General features: G+C 44.2%; 1 long non-coding RNA gene across 1 annotated transcript; it reads right to left on the minus strand.

Moving 5' to 3' along the window:
* Positions 1 to 12,673: 12,673 nt before the first annotated feature.
* LOC110369588 lies at positions 12,674 to 16,700 on the minus strand. The gene is made up of 3 exons (XR_002429202.2): positions 16,649 to 16,700; positions 12,808 to 12,851; positions 12,674 to 12,712 (listed from the first exon to the last, which is right to left on the minus strand). It is a non-coding gene; the product is annotated as an uncharacterized LOC110369588 (long non-coding RNA).
* Between the last annotated feature and the right edge of the window lie 806 nt (positions 16,701 to 17,506).

Here is a 17,506-nt window from a genome sequence, read left to right on the forward strand (position 1 = left end):
CATCGATATTGTGGGAAGCTGAAAAAGCAGTGATGAGAGGTAAAATAATTTCTTTCTCATCTCATAAAAAGAAAAGAGAAAACAAAAAGATTCAGGAATTAGAAGAAAAACTTAAGTTACTAGAATTATCTCAAGAAGAAGGGAAGTTAGGTAAAATCCGTGAAGTAAAATTAGAACTAAACCACTATATTGAAAAGTAAAATAGATTTCTAATACAAAGACTCCGAATAGAAAATTTTGAACATGGCAATAAGTCAGGAAGCTTTCTAGCTAATCAGCTTAAAATAAATAAGGAGAAAACTACTATATTTGCAGTTACAGATTCAACTGGTAATACAGTAAGTGAACCAGAGTGTATAAATAATACCTTCCGCGATTTCTACAAATCTTTATACACACCACAGATAAATCCATTAGAGAAGGATATTAAGCAATTTCTGGATAAAATTACACTTCCTAAATTATCAGATAACCAAAGAATGACACTGGATTCCCCGCTGACAACAGCTGAAACCCAGGAAGCTCTTAAAAGCATGCCTAATAAAAAGGCTCCAGGTCCAGATGGATTCCCCACTGAGTTTTATAAAGAGTTCTGGAATATTCTAGCCCCAACGTTCCACAGAATGTTGCAGGAAATATAGGAAAAAGGTAGATTTCCAGCTAATATGAACTCTGCCACCATCAGCCTTCTGCTCAAGCCAGACAAAGATCCTGTGTTGCCCACTAGTTATCGTCCCATATCCTTAATTAATGTGGATATTAAGATAATCTGTAAAGCTTTAGCAAAAAGATTAGACAAAGTAACTCCTCTCATAATACATCCAGATCAAACTGGTTTCATCAGAGGAAGGCAGTCATCCACAAATACACGCCGATTACTTAATTTAATTGATTATTCCTACAGTAAAAACATTAAAACCAATATATTGTCTTTAGACGCAGAAAAAGCATTTGATAGAGTAAATTGGAAATTTTTATTCGCTACTCTTCATAAATTCGGTTTTGGCGATTTATTCATAAGCTGGTTAAAAATTCTATACAATTCTCCAACAGCCTGTGTCAGGACAAATAATCAAATATCTTCCAGTTTTTGTCTACAGAGGGGCACCAGGCAAGGATGCCCTCTTTCTCCATCACTTTTTGCCATCTTTATAGAACCTCTAGCAGCAACAATCAGACAAACAAAAGCTGTAAAAGGTATAAAATGCATGAAAATAGAGCACAAGATTAGTCTGTACGCGGATGATGTATTACTTTATCTCCAGCATTCAAATAATTCTCTTTTACAAGTAATTAGAATACTAGAATCTTTCTCTAAAGTATCAGATTACTCGTTAAACTGGTCTAAATCTACGGTACTGTCAATTAATTGCTCTCTCGAAAACTCCCTAAATTTACAAATGCAATCAGGAAATATTAAATATTTAGGTATTACTGTGTCGAATAAATTAACAGATTTACTTAAACTTAACCATGCCCCACTTTTAAACAGGATAGAAGAGGACCTTGAAAGATGGAAATCGCTTCCAATCACACTTATGGGTAGGGTAGCTTCAATAAAAATGATGGTCCTACCTAGAATTAATTATTTATTTTCAATGGTCCCCAATAAACCATCATCTGACTGGTTTAAATCTCTAGACTCTGCCATTTCTAAATTTCTTTGGAAAGATAAACCCCCACGTATTAGCTTAAAGACAATACAGAAGACTAAAGACAGGGGAGGATTAGATCTGCCTAACTTCCATAAATAGGCTACAATACATCTCTAAATGGATAAAAAATAGTCTTTTAGATGAGCCTTGGTTAGATATAGAACAGGAAATGTGCAATAATATCATGATTTAAGATCTGCCGTTTATAAGCTCAAACATAAAACGGCATACATGCTTCAAAAATATCAACATTAGTTCTACTCTGACAGCATGGTGGGAGTTCCTCAAAATGACAAAGTCATCCCTTATCCCATGCAGTCGTACACCTATCTGGAATAACCCTGATATCCTACAAAATAATAAAATGATAAACTTTACATACTGGAAGAATAAAGGTATTAAATATCTGGAACATCTACTTGACGGAACCGAGTTCATCAATTTTGCTAAACTAAATATGCAATATGGCATTAGTAAAAATAAATTCTTGGAATATGAACAACTTAAATCTATAATTAAAAATAAATATAAGCATATTAATGGTGGTTTACAAGTCCCAACTAATATAATAGAGTTCTTAGATTTAACCCCCCCCCCCCAAACTACTGTTTAAATCATACAGGACACTGACTAAAATAGATGATTCGATATCTCTTCCTGTAATGAAGTGGGAAAAAGATTTATCAGGCACCTTTGAACAAAATTTCTGGGCTCAGACATGTCTAAGAACTTTCAAATTGACTAGAAACACCAACTTACAACTAATACAATACAAAATCCTTCACAGAGTACACTACACAGGACAAAGATTATTCAAGATGGGTCTGGCACAATCTAATATCTGCCCACACTGCATAGGCAATCATGCTGATAATTATTTTCATGCGTTATGGTTATGCACACCAGTCCAGAGGTTCTGGACACAGATATGTAAGGACTTATCAAGGTGCTTGAGCTGTAAAATTACACCATCCCCATCAGTTTGCCTGCTCGGTAATTTTGAGGAAAGTCCTCTGAAAAAAGAAATAGTTTACATGGTTTTTACTGCTTTATGCATCGCAAAGAAAACTATCCTCATGAATTGGAAAAGTAAACAAAATCTCAGTATCAATCAGTATAGAGATCTTTTGTTGGATCATATTAATCTAGAGACAGCATCTACTTCCACATCTGATTGGTCTCTTTGGGCTCCTCTGATCAACACCATCACTTAGTGGAATAGGGGGCGGTGGGTTGCTTCCCGCAGGGCGCAGTGGCTGGATGGAGGGGTTCCTGGGGCCCTGGGGGCACTTGGAGTAGGGCGCCTGGTGGATCCGGCTCCGGGGTCTGTTGCCCCCATCTGGGAGGAGTTTGGGAGGCCTACGGGTGGCCTACAGCAGCCGCTTGCAGCGCTCTTTGGGAGCTGCGTGTTGACGGACGTGGGTTACTGACCTGGTAGCTGTGCTGCCGCTGGGTGGGGCCGGGGTGGGTCTGGGGGTCTGGGGTCCCTGGGGCGCGCCGCCCTCGGGCGCTGGCCCCGGCGGGGCCTCGGGGGTTCCGGTTCCGGGGGGTGTGCCGCTTTTTTTTGGGCCGGCGCGCGCCCGGGTGTCCGCCCCTGCACGGGGCCTCTGGTGCGCTGGGGGGCCTCGGGGCCCGTTGAGCTGGTAGGGGGGCATGGTCATTAACACCTCTGGGCAGATGCTCTTCTCCTTCATTGGATAGGCACTCTGCCAGTGGGGGGAGGGGGAAAGGAGGGGGAGTAGGGATCTACCCAGCCTGGATGTCTACTGTCGAATGTATGGAGAGTTGTTTGAACGTTAGTGTTGGGGAGGGATTAAATCCACGGGTGGGGGGGGGGGGGGGTTGACGTTCTGGTGGGCTTGTGTCCAGCCCCCTGTCCTGGTCCTGGTCCGTGTCGTCTTCCGGTGCGGGTTTCACCTGGGGGGTGGGGTTTGGGATGGCTCGTGCGGGCCGGCTGGCCAGGGTCCCCCCCTCTTATTATTGTTATTATTATTATTATTATTATTTATTTATTTATTTATTTATTTAGTTTAAGTAGGCTTGGTGGGTGGGCTGGGGGGGGCTGAGGTGTTGGTCCTGGTGGGTGGTTGGCTGGCGGGCCCTGCGGCCTCTCCCTGGCCCCCGGGCTACGGTGGTGCCGCTGGCGAGGCCCCCTTCTCTGGGTGGGGCTTTCGGGGAGCGGGGGTGCCTATTGGAGTCAGTAGGGGAGCTGGCTCCCTGGGTTGGCTTCCCAGTCATTTGCTCCCCATCCCCAGACTCCTCCCTCTGCCTGCTCCATCACGCCACCACACATGTAGGTCATGAGGGAGGGGGCGTTACTGGAGGTTGCCACTTTCTGGTGACGCCCCTCTCCCCAATTTTATCATGCATCTTAGACACTTTCACTTCAAACATTTTTCACATCGCACACTCATATAGGCCATGGTAGGGGGGGATGGGGGGAAGACGTCTGGGGGGGGGGGGCTTATGTTGTGTGGGCCTCACCTCGGACGGCTCCCTTCACCTCCTCTCCCACTTAGACATTGAGGGTTCTGGGCAGTCACACGGAGGGGGCGCGCTGGCAACAGCTACCTTCCGGAAGGAGGGTGGGCTGTGCCGTGCATCCCCTTCGGCGCTCCCAGTTTTTAAACGCACTTGAGAACAACATGCTCCCCCCAGGGGGCGGGGGGCAGGGATGGCAAGGGTAAGGTGGGGGGAGGGAGGGGGTTTATTGGGTATTTAGGGGGAGGGGGGGCTCTGGCCGGGTGGCTCGTGCGGGACGTGTTGGCCCGCCCTCTTGGGGGGGCCCGGTCCGGGGGGCGTCTGGTCTGGGGCCGGGGCCGGGGGTCGGGCACAAGCAGTCGTATAGTCGATTTGGGGTGACGCCCCCCCTTTTGTCAGTGTTGGATGTGAGTGTTATGTGGGAATGTGTGTACAGCGTCTTTTTTTTTTTTTTTTTTTTTTTTTTCTCTGTGTGTGGTGAGTGGGGCACAAGGGAGGGATGGGGTGAATGAGTTTTTTTTTTTAATTTTTTTTTTTTTAATTTTTTTATTTTTTTTCCAGGTATGGGTGTGGTCCGCTCCCTCTCCCAAGAACATCTCAAGTCTCCGATAGGTGCGGAGCCCATCCCCCCACGTCCTGCCCTCCTCCACTTCGTTGGCGGGCGCCTTGGCCCCCTGGCGCATTGGTTGGCTTCGGGTTTGGGGCGGGTTCCCGGGCGTGCGCCGGCCCACTCCCGGCGGCCTCTTCGCGGGGCCTGGCCCCCCGGGGGCGGCCGGGGCCCTCGTCGCGGGGGCGGGGCGCCCCTGGGGCCTCTGGCCCTCAGGGCCCATGGCCGGGACCACTTCAGCGGGGCTAGCTGCCGGCGGAGCCCACGGGCTCGTCTCCGCGGCTCTCGAGGGCGTCGGCATTGCGGTGGCTGGGGGATTTCCTCGGGGTCGTCTCTGCTCCTTCCTTGGGGGGGGGGTTGCAGATATCCTGTGTCGGCCCCTCCTGGGCGACCTGCTTTAGGGACCCCTTTGGGAGTCCGGGGTTACGGGTCCCCTGACGCCTGCCTCTGTGCTCGGGGAAGGTGGGTCTTCGGTTCTCCACAATCACTATCAAGCTATTTCTGGATAATCTTCACCTAAACTAGTGCACTTTCACATCTCCCATAGGTGCTGGGTCCCAGGTATTAAGTGTTCACTTATATACAGTAATCTTATAATTTATTTATTTATGTTTTTTCACTTTCTTTTTTCAAATATCACATTACACATGTCAGCTTACATAATAATATATATGATTTAGCAATGGCATCTAGGTGTTATTCGAGTGTATCTGTTGCTTTATGTCTGTTGGTTGTGCTGTTCTTTTTGTGTCTCTTTCCAGGTGATGGAGCAGACAGAGGACGTTTTATCGTTCTCTTCCTTTTATCTCCTCTTTCTTTCACCTCTACTCTTTTTTTTCTTTTCTTTCACTTTTTGTTCTTCCTTTACTCTCCCATTGTCATGTCCATATAATTTGAAATTCTCCTTGCAGGAATCATAATAAAGCTATTTACAAGCATAAATCAAGTGGAGCACTATGGCGAAAGCTGTTTGCTCCACTTGTAAAAGCAAAATCTGTCGAGCTCTATCTGGCATTGAGATATCAATTCCTATTGCCATATTGCTAGACAGGACACTGGGGAAAAAAAAAAAATCTAATTAATTACATACTCTGTAATTAATTAATCTAAATTAATCACATATAATTTTTGCTGTGAAAGTATTTTAAATATTTAAATTCAAATGATTCAATGAATAATCAGCATTAGATACATTAAAGTTCAAAAACTCTTATTCATATTTCATGCCTTCAGACATAGAGCGTGCTTTTAGTTTATTTTCGAAATGTGAACAATGCCTACGACTTGTTGTGCTGCCGGTTGCAAACAGAGGCATTCCAAATCGTCGGATGTACATTTCTTTCGTTTACCGAAGGACGAAGAAATAAATGGATATTTTCAATGAAAAAGGACCCAGGCAGACAATCCCAGTCGACTGTGGGAACCATCATACCCCGACAGAATTTGCAGTCTACACTTCATCTCTGCAGTGACGTGCAGTCAGGGGAGGCAAGTGAGGCCAGGCCTCACCTGTCATCATGGAAAGAAAGAAAATATATAATGATGATAACATAATATAAACAGTGAGTCATTCAGTAATTTGTAATAAAGAGGTAAATTTTCATCTAATTTAATCAATTTTGATATTTTCTTCAAAATCGCAGAATTTTCACTGTTTCCCATGTAAATCCTTGGTGGCGCTTCATAGCGAAGCTGGTGGGGCCGCAGCGAGCTTGGCCTTCCCTGGGATTGCGTAATCCCATGTTAACTGCGCTGGCTTCCGTTCTGTGAATGTATCTTCCTGTCTCTAAATCATTAATGCAATTGTTCAAACAGTTATGACCTGATTTTCCACAATTTAATGTAAGTGGATTACAAATTATGTTTTGGTCATCATACTGTGTGCAGGTAACATGTTTTCGTGCTGCTGGGTGATCATAAACTGCAAAGAACGGGCTGTAGGTGAGGCCGGCAGTTCCTTGGCCTCTAGGCAGGGGGCGCTCAAGGGGCACCGCTCGTGATCCCCAAATAGTAGAGTCAAAACAAGTTATTGATGTTTTATTAGTGAGTTTTGCTAAACAATAAAGCACTAAAAATACTCTAAATATACAGCAGGAACAGGACTGATGAAGGAAGGCTTTCCTCCCTGGCAGTGAGCTCCATTAAGACTGAAAGAATTTTAAAACTGAAGAAGATAAAGAGAACTTTTACCGGAAAGTGACCGATATTTTTGTTCAGAAAGAGCGCTGCATGGACTTCATTTATAAGTAGAGGTAAGACAGCGATAATTATTCATGTTTTGTTTTTATAATTAAATGTGTGTAATGTGGGTTATAGTTTTTGAATGTGTTACAAAATGCAGAAATCCATTATAACTCATAAACTGTTACCAATCAGATGACAAATAATTTATTATTTTTTCATCAAAGAATCAATTTTTTTCCATGCATTTTGGGAAATTGATTTGGCTCAATCAGTCTTCTTCAGCACTTTGCAATGAGTCTACTCTGTAGAGTATATATATTTGTAAATCTGATTATGATGACCTCAGTGCCTCACCAGCTGTGAACCCTACCGCACGTCACTGCACCTCCGGTAAATACAACTTAATTTTGCACTGGTCGTTGTTCTGCTTAAATAATTAAAGCCGCACGCGGCGTCGATCAGCCCTGCAGCCAAGCGGCTTCGTGCACCGCCGGCCGCCAGCCACCGCAGAAGCTGTCACGCATTTTCCCCGCCCGTCCACCGGCCGATATACACGAACGCGTTGACCAGCACTCGCCCACAACTCACAAAAAATCGAGTGCAGATCGCTCGATGCAGCGAGGAGATACAGCCGTTGAATAATGATAATGCATTTGGCCACCGGGCCAGACTAAATCGTTTGGCCAGCATTCACAGACTCGCTATCTGGACAGTATCTGGCAATCTGATACCATCAACCATCAACTTACTCTTAAAACGATCTTGTGATACGTTACCTAAAGAAGAAAAATACGTCAAGAACTCGTTGTTTGCTCTGTTTGCGTCTGCCGCTGTGCTCGCCTGCTGCCTTTCAGTCCGGCGCGCAGGCGCGAAAAACCCGGATGTAAACAATAGCACTGAACTACCCAATACGATTAATTTGCGTAAATTTTTTTAATCCGTTACTTTTCTTTAATTAATTAATCAAAATTAACGCATTATTTTGACAGCCCTACTAGTAACCATTCAAAATGTGAATCGCTTCGTTTATTGTCCTCACATCGGTAGCAACGTGTGCCACTTAAAGTCAATAGGAGAGTTAGTAGTGTTTCATGCTCTGATTTTCATAGAATCAGTGGCGCTTCAGTGGGCGTGCTGCCTTGCGCTTTAATTCAGGTGCGCACTTTTAAGGGTCATTTTAAAGAACTTGTAACATCAGGGGCTTCATCTCAGACCTGTCAGTAACCCTGTTCCCTTTATAGGAGCCCTTTACAGTATTTATTCATTTCCCCCACTATTTATCCCTCGCACGCAGCGCACGGGGGTAAACTCCGCCCACCTCACCGCCTAGAGCGCACTGACGAGAGCAATAAAGATTTGTCTGGTCAGCGCGGCGACTGAGATGAGAAACCTGTCACTGTGAAAGGTGATAATGGTTATAAGCTGTAACAGTCTAGAAGTGCATTGAGCTGAAAAGAGGGAGACATCAGCAGCAGGATTGTGCGTAAAGACGCAGTGGGAACCTCTGTGTGCTTCAGTGTTGCTGCTGAGGGGAAAATGTTGACCATAAAGGCTTGATGAAACTCAGCCTGATTCACCAATCAGGTTATAGATCTACAATGATAAACAAACCCATAGATGAATGTGTAACAGTGTAATAATTTGGTCAATAACTTAAAACTACTTAATTTTATTCAGTATTATTTGAACAATTGTGTATTTTTTTTATATTTTAATCCATTAACTGAACAATAAAGTATTAATACGTCTCTTTCTCTTTTTAACAAAAGTAATACATGTTTATTTCAATGTCTGGTGGGATAAAAATGAGATGGAGTTGACTCCATTGGCTCTTCCGGGGTCCAGTTAGCCCCGCCCCCAAATTAGCATAATCTCACTCTTAACTTTTGATAAAAGTTGAGAGGTCTGGTTGAAACACATGTCAAATGTTCTAAATTAGTTAAGTTAATTTATCCACAATTCACATTCTTTAAGGTGAACTTTGGTTCTTTAACTTAAACAAAATATTATTTCATCAAATAAAGTTTTATTTAACACAGGATTCGCATTGTGAATGGATTGAAACACATGACAAATGGAGCTAAGCGAAAATTCAAACTGAAGAAACTCTATTGCCTACCTCCATCAATCAGAGACTCATCCGCCTCCGACGCAAGCCAATCAGCTTTGAACTGCTCCTCCTCGAAGCCAATCAGCATCCTGGGTTCATGTTAAAAGAACTCCACATCCTCGTCTCGGCCTTCTGCTCAGCAAGCAAGCAGTGGCTGGGCGTGTCCGGTTTGGACTCAAGTTGGTTTCTGGTTTCAAGAGACAATAACTTATCCTGAAATCCTCCTGCCATAGGAATACCGTCTAGCCGCACATCTTCCTTTCCGACCTCTGTTTTCGTCAGCTCCGATTTCTGGCGCAAAGAACTCGCAAGCGACGCAGACGCGTCCCAACTCTGCCTAAGTTCCGGTCAGCTTCGCTTCATAGCGCGCCGGGGTCTTTCTCAAACTGATCCGGTGGGGCTGGCTCTTGGTTCGCGGATCCGCCGACTCATCCGGGACCTCCTCTGGTTTTCATCGGCTTTGCGGCACCACCTTGCCGCTCGTCCCGGCCGCAACTTTTCAGCCGGATCTACTCTCTCATTCACTCGCTAATGCGTTCGGAAACAGCTCAGGTAATATGTATTCACCCATGTTCGTCCTCTATTCAGGCGAACGTATTTCATTTTACAGTTTGTTTTCGTTTTCTTCTTCTGGTGTTGCCGGTAGCCACCGGGCTTGTGGTGGCATTGCTGCCACCTACTGGTTGGAGTATGAAGTGCATTTTAAATTCAGCAATTGATACCAATCATTATTAAACTGCTGCAACTCTGGTGCAATTTGGCATCCGCTTGGACTGGTCTGTATTGGGTTCAGACTTCTCATTTATGCTGATCAGGCCACTTCTGTCACTCGTGTCATTTCAATGTTTTGCCAATCAATTATTCAGGTGTTGTGAAATTATACATGTTAAAGTTATTTAAGGTTTTTGTTCGTAGGTATTGTCTGAATGTCAGCTGGGACCCTACGTCCGGATGGCTGTGGGGATGGTTTGAGTATTGGGCGATCTTTAACAGCAACTTGCTCATGTATTTAGGGATTGTCTATTTCTTCTTTTTAGGTTCAAGAATTCATTCAAGATGAATATCCGGAGAGCATCACTGAAGGTGCTGTTGTCTGGTTGATACTATTTTCAATTACGGATCCTCTCTGCAGGCGTGAGGCTAACTGAAGCTACTAAGCATTGAGATCATCAGTTAGCAGGATGCAGTGCAGAATCTGAATTAAATTATTAAATTCATCCAAACAACATAGAATAAGCTAATCGATTCATAACAGCATTTGGTATGCGTTTGGCATTCTACGCATTTATGAGCTAAGCAAACATTATCGATTATGTCTTAAGAAGTGTTACCCGTGTTTAATGGTCCTTCATTTTCTGGATGTTTTCTTCTTATAGATATTCTTTTTACTATTCCCAGTTGTTTTTCTCAAACTAAACCTATCAGCCTGCAATTGAGTTCTATGTATTGATCTTAACCTAGTTCCATGATGGTTTTTTGGCTGCAGACAAGCTCTCGAATTCTCGATATCAGTTCATTCTCATATCAGTTATTTCTGAGCGTCAGCTGCTCTCCTCGCTCGGTCACCTCAATCTCACAGGTGCATCATTTCAAGAGTCACGTTTTTATTTCCAGGCAGCTTGAGCTCACTAATTCCAATCCCTTCCCTCCTTGAACAGGATACTCTGGTTAAGAGTTGCTGTTCTGAACTTTCCTTCTGGTCTGGCATGCTTCTCGTCCGGATTTGAAATATACTTTCTATAATGATGCCTTTTGTCTGTAGATGCGTTTAATTTTACGGATGTGCATCCGTAAGTTTTGGGGGATTCTAAAAACAGTTGGTTTGCAGATTTGTGAAATTGTCAAAGAAACTGTCAATCTTGTAGCCTTTCATCTAGAGTTATTTCAGGATTCAGGATGTGAGCTGCGCAACAGCTGATGCTCGTGGAGCCAATCGCTGGCCGATGGCTATCATCAGCATGCCTCACATATCTGCTCTGACTTTTCATTCATTTTAGCCGCCTAATGCTAATCTTCAAGGTAATCTAACTGCGGATACTGGTGGTGGATTCAAATCTCATTCAAGTCTCATTAAGCCCGCGTCCTGTTCTGTTCATTCCTTCTTGGTCACTCATTCATTTATGTGCATCATCCCTAAGCATCCTCTGTCATTTATCCTGTCATCCAGGCGTCCCGCCATGCAGTTGTCCTATCATCCTGTTCATTCCTTTATGGTCATTCATTCATGCATCTCCTGTCATTTATTCTGTCATCCAGGCGTCTCGCCATGCAGGCGTCCTGTCATTCTGTTCATTCTTTCATGGTCATTCATTTATTAATTCATGTGCATCACCTATAAGCAACTTCTGTCATTCATCCTGTCAATTGTCTTGTCATTGGTTCTGTTGACAAGGCATCCTGTCCATTGTCTTCTCCTTTGTCCTGTCATTTGTTATGTCATATGCCATGTTCGTTCCCTGCATGCTACTTGCCATGCTTCCTGCAATGTTATCTTCTATGCTTCCTGCATGCTCCCTGTGTGTTCCCCGCGTTCTCTGCCATACTCCCCGCGTTCTCTGCCATACTCCCTGCGTTTTCTGCCATACTCCCTGCGTTCTCTGCCATACTCCCTGCGTTCTCTGCCATGCCCTCTGCCATGCAGCCTGCCCTGACATGCCCTCTGCCATGTTTCCTTCCAGGCTCCTTTCCATGTTTTCTTCTATGCTCCTTTCCATGTTTACTTCTACACTCCTTTCCATGTTTCCTTCTACGCTCCTTGCCATGTTTCCTTCTACGCTCCTTGCCATGTTTCCTTCTATGCGGCCTGCAATGCCTCTGCCCTGCCATGTAGCCTGCACTGCCATGTTCCCTGCGTTCTCTGCCATGCTCCCTGCCATATTTCCCGCCATGCTACCTGCCATGCAGCTTGCCCTGCCATGCTTCTACCTGCCATGCGGCCTGCCCTGCAATGTTACCTTCTATGCTCCCTGTGTGTTCCCTGCGTTCTCTGTCATACTCCCTGCATTCTCTGCCATGCCCTCTGCCATGCAGCCTGCCCTGACATGCCCTCTGCCATGTTTCCTTCCATGCTCCTTTCCATGTTTCCTTCTACGCTCCTTGCCATGTTTCCTTCTACGCTCCTTGCCATGTTTCCTTCTACGCTCCTTGCCATGTTTCCTTCTATGCAGCCTGCAATGCCTCTGCCCTGCCATGTTCCCTGCATTCTCTGCCATGCTCCCTGCCATATTTCCCGCAATGCGGCTTGCCCTGCCATGCCTCTGCCTGCCATGCGGCCTGCCCTGCCATGTTCCTTTCTATGCTCCCTGCCATGCTCCCTGCGTGTTCCCTGCGTTCTCTGCCATGCTCCCTGCATTCTCTGCCATACTCCCTGTGTGTTCCCTGCATTCTCTGCCATGCTCCCTGCGTTCTCTGCCATGCTCCCAGCGTTCTCTGCCATGCTCCCTGCGTTCTATGCCATGCTCCCTGCCATATTCTATGACATGCTCCCTATGTGTTCCCTGCCATGCTCCCTGTGTTCCCTGTGCGTTCTCTGCCATACCCCCTGCGTTCTCTGCCATGCTCCCTGCGTTCTCTGCCATACTCCCTGCAGATTCTATGACATGCTCCCTGTGTGTTCCCTGCCATGTTCCCTGTGCTTTCCCTGCCATACCCCCTGCGTTCTCTGCCATGCTCACTCTGTGTTAGTAAGAAAAAACATAGTCATAAAATTAAGTTTCAGGCATATAATGAAAAAAGTAGATTAATACAATCATGTAATGGTTTACATGGACCTTCTATGCCATGATTGTAGGAGATACACATAGGTGTCCTCTTCCTGTATAGAAAAGAAGGAGCCTGATTTAATGGTGTACAGCTTGATAGTATGTGAATATCCAATTATCTAGTTACACCAGTAGGGGTATGTTGCACAACTTTACGAGTAGGTTACACCACTGTAGGGATCATCTTAGAGGGGTTCTCTTTTGATCTTTGTCAAAAGATGACCAATGGTGGCCACTGTTGCACTATGAAAATTGATAATTGTTGAGCTAACGTTTTGTTCATCGTATTATCATTCATGATAAGTTTAGAAATTGTTTGAGGACAGATTAGCATTCATTTTATTGGGTTTCAATAACTGTAAGTGTAAGGTTTTCAACAGGATATTCATCTGCCATTGACGTGTAAATTTACATGGGTTTGCATTTTTAAAGAACAATCGTGTGTGTAAGATATAATTTTTAAAAACAATGTGGGGGAGATATTTGTCTTTATCAAGACCCGGCCACATGTGTATAAGGCCTCAGCATGACAGTGTGGTGTGGGAGCTCCATAGCACAGGAAAGGAAGGATTTAGCATGTGATGAGGACAGCACAGGGAATTGTGGGATGCTGTCTACCAGATCCGGACTCGGTTTATGTTGCAGTAGTTCAGAAAAGGGCCAGGTGCATTGCCACAGATCCCGCCCAACTGGGCAGTGCACTGTTTGTCTCACTTCCATCAGCTCTGAATGCATACAGAACACACGGATGCAAATCAAAAACATTCAGAGAAAAGCAAAGAATGAGCATTCCTCGAGAAACTGATCAAAACGTGTCATGGATTAAGTTTTGTCTGGCTTCTTTTCTTGTCATTTTGCAGTCCACTCAGCCTTCCCTTCACTCCTGCTGCAGTTAGTCACACCTGTCAGTCACTAATTAGCCAGACTCACTACACCTTCCAGCCTCCCTACTTAACCCTCACTCTGCTGTCACTCCTCTGCTGGTCCGTTGTCGTTCAACACCTACTCCATGCCTGTCTGTATTTGTCTCCTGCATAACTGGTACCCTGCCACCTCTGCTTCTTCTCAAGGTTAGTCCTGCTAGCCGTCTCTAAGAAGCTGTTAAATCTGCTAGCTGTCCCTGAGAAGCTGTGGACTCTGCTAGCCGTCTCTGAGAAGCTGTTGACTCTGCTAGCCGTCTTTGAGAAGCTGTGGACTCTGCTAACCGTCTCTAAGAAACTGTTAACTCTGCTAGCCATCTCTGAGAAGCTGTGGACTCTGCTAGTCGTCTCGGTGAAGCTGTGGACTCTGCTAGTCGTCTCGGTGAAGCTGTGGACTCTGCTAATCGTCTCTGTGAAGCTGTGTACTCTGCGACTCGTCTATGAGAAGCTATGAACTCTCGCACCTGTCAGTCAGCTCCTGCATCCTTCACCTCTGCCTGGTAACAAACTCTGGTTCTCCATGTCATCTCCATCCACTACCTGCAATAAACTCTCTTAAAACCTACTCTGTGTGTGTGTGCTGTGTCCGGGTTCATCCAAGACAAAATCATGACAAAAGGGCAAGAGCACATTGTAAAAAAAAAAGCTACATTTAAGTTTAAGCTGTACAACACAGGAGAAAGACATCAGAAAGTGAACATGATGTGCAATTATTAATAGATAATACAGCATGTTTAGATAATAATGAGATGTCCAAGTATAAAAAAGAGAAGCAGCAAATGATTCACAGACCAATGTAACAGAAAAACTGCACTTTGCATGAATGTACCAGACGAACTATCCCTGAGAAGCTGGACTTGCAAATCTGCAAGCTTTCTGGAAATACACTGATACTACCCAACCAATATGATGGTATTTTGCCCAAATTGTAACGCAACATGCCTGTGTAAATGTTCAATTAAACTCTTCATGGCAGCAACAAACAGGTGTTAAGAAAATATCTTAGTCAGGCAGAAGGTGTGTCTCTTCCCTGTTGCTGGGTAGAATAACATCATGAAGGTTTATTGCCGGGGGGGTGGTCAGAACCAGAAGGGTTTCTTTGTTCCAAACAGAGGGGCTCAACTACCCTCCCCCTGAGATTAGAAGGAGAACTAAGTTGATAAAAAGGATGTCTTCCAAAACTTCAGACAGAATCCTACATCGCGCTGTGAAATCATCTTATAATGGTAATGTAATACTCTTGCCTCCATATTTAATTTCTAATAAATTAAATATGCATATTGCAATGTTTTACCTCTGATCAATGTTTCCTCATTTATTGTCAAATCTTAAACCGGGGTAAAAATGGGCCTTTAGTAGCGAAGCAGGATTAGGCTAGTACAACATGATTAACACAGGCTTAATTACATTTAAGTTTTAGAATTTGTTATTCCAGACCAGTTTGTCAGTTAGATATTACTGATTTATGGCTGCACAGTGTGACAGTGGGTAGCGCTGCAGCCATGCAGCAAGAAGGTCCTGGGTTCGAGTCGTACCCTTGCCCTGGATCTTTCTGCATGGAGTTTGCATGTTCTCCCTGTGCATGCGAGGATTCTCTCCAGGTACTCCGGCTTCCTCCGACAGTCCAAAAACATGACTGTTAGGTTAATTAGCCTTTCTAAATTCTCCTTAGGTGTGAGTGTGTGCGAGAATGGTTGTTTGTCTCTCTGTTGCCCTGCAATAGCCTGGCAACCTGTCCAGAGTGTACCGTGCATATCGCCCATTGACAGCTGGAGATAGGCACCAGCACCCCTTGCGACCCCACAAGGGATGGACATGTTAGACGATGAAACCATTTGTAGTTTCTGTTTATCATTTTGTACTATATTATATTATGTAAGTGACAAACCTAAAATAAAATGAAAATCAACGTGAAGATCCATATTTAGTGTCTGTTCCATTTGTGTTCACAGCTGCTGGAAATGAGGAAGTGGCGTTTCTGGGAGGGCATCATAGTTGACCTGATGTTTGAGGAAGATGGCAGTTTGGATGGGTTATCAGGGTGGGTTGTGCATTCAGACAGAATGGCAGGGATTGTTCAGAGATTTTTGCCACCCTGTGGCTCTCACAGTGGTATTTTTTTTTTTGCTCCCTTTTCTAAATGCATAAAGTTTTGACTACTCTCAGGATGGAAGGACCATTTCACCCAGTATAACAAAAAGGGTTTCTGAGCAGGAACTGTACATTTAAATAACTTAAATGGGTTCAACTGCACAGCAGACGTTATCCTCTTTATCCATTTTTCTTTGCAGATTGATGTTATTGATGAACAGAGCTCTGGGACAGTCAGACCTGCAGCTTGGTAGAGCTGGGCTTCAGCTCAGTGGGTCACAAAACAGAGGTTGCCAGCAGTCAGTAGGCAAGAAATGCTCTCTGGTACTGATATTTCAGTGTGAATGTCAATGTAAAGTCCACTTATAGAAAATTTTACCCTATGGATATTTTCTATGTCAAATGGAAAAGTGAACAAATTATGATATTCCACATTTCTAATGGTTGAATTCCTTGTTTAAGCCAGGTCCTTGGCCCGAGTCCAGATTGACTTTCAAATTAGTCTGGATTTAGACCTCGAACCAGACTTTTAAGGAAGGCCATGGTACTTTGCATAGGGTAGCACTGAAAAAAATCTGTAAAATATGAGAAAATATCTCCTAGGCCACACCGACAAACAGAAAAGAAAAAGGAAAGGCAAATATTAAACAGAGCTAAATCGGTGACTACATCCGAGCACTTTGGAACTTGTTACCTATTTGTGAAGCACATTCTTTGCCAGTTAATGTTCTTAGTTCTGGTGTTTGATAAGAAACAGGCAAAAGCAGGGAAGATAAACTGAGACTTTAGGACAGGCATGGGGGCACTGAGGCGAAATGACAGAGGAGACCACTTTTTACCTCTTGCAGAGAGCTGTATTGATTGACAGCACTGCTCCTGATAGCACATTTGGAGAAGATTTTCTATCACAGCACAGATGAAGGAAAAAAAGAAAGATAATCCTTACAGCAACCTTACAAGCTGTGCTGAACACATCCTTCTTAAACCAGCAGGAGCTGCCCCCTTTAGTTCCAGTGGCAGCTCCAGGAAAATAGTAAAGTACTTCGCAATGTGACAGCCACTCTCAATCGGACATGCTTAAGGACAGCTGAAATACCAACAACAAGGTTATCAACATCTTCCACAGACTGCCACAGGCATTTTGGCTTCTTAAAAGGCTGCCACTCTGACCTTGCACTGACCACAATCCCACTTTTATAGATGATCAGAAAAGAGGAAGCAAGCTAATAGGTCCTCCACAGTGGTGAGATGTCTCTCTGTCACACTTCATCTAAAATGATGCTTTAGGTTTGTTTCACCGCTGAGGCCGAGCAATTACTGCCCAATTCCAATCTACTCCTCAGCACTGCTATAATGAAAAATAATTAAGAGGCTGAAAATGAGTTTTCGCATGAAATGGTTTTGGTGGTTGGAGACAATAGTACTTGGCAGATGGCTATGCGTGTGTGTTTTAACACAGCAAAGACACTTCCCCATATACCAGGTGCAACCTCCAGTGTCATTCCTGTCAACAAAACAGATAACTAACACCATATAAAGTTAAAACCAAATATTTACATACACTGTATCAAAGAGAAGAGTCTTTTTTTTCTCCCATTGAATCAGACTAGACCTTTCCAATTTTATGTCTGTTGGGATTAACAACATTGTCTGATTGCTAAATGTCCAAGTAATGAGGCATTGCAAATTTAAAAGAG

Source organism: Fundulus heteroclitus, chromosome 15, assembly GCF_011125445.2.
Source record: "Fundulus heteroclitus isolate FHET01 chromosome 15, MU-UCD_Fhet_4.1, whole genome shotgun sequence".
Lineage (NCBI taxonomy): Eukaryota > Metazoa > Chordata > Actinopteri > Cyprinodontiformes > Fundulidae > Fundulus > Fundulus heteroclitus.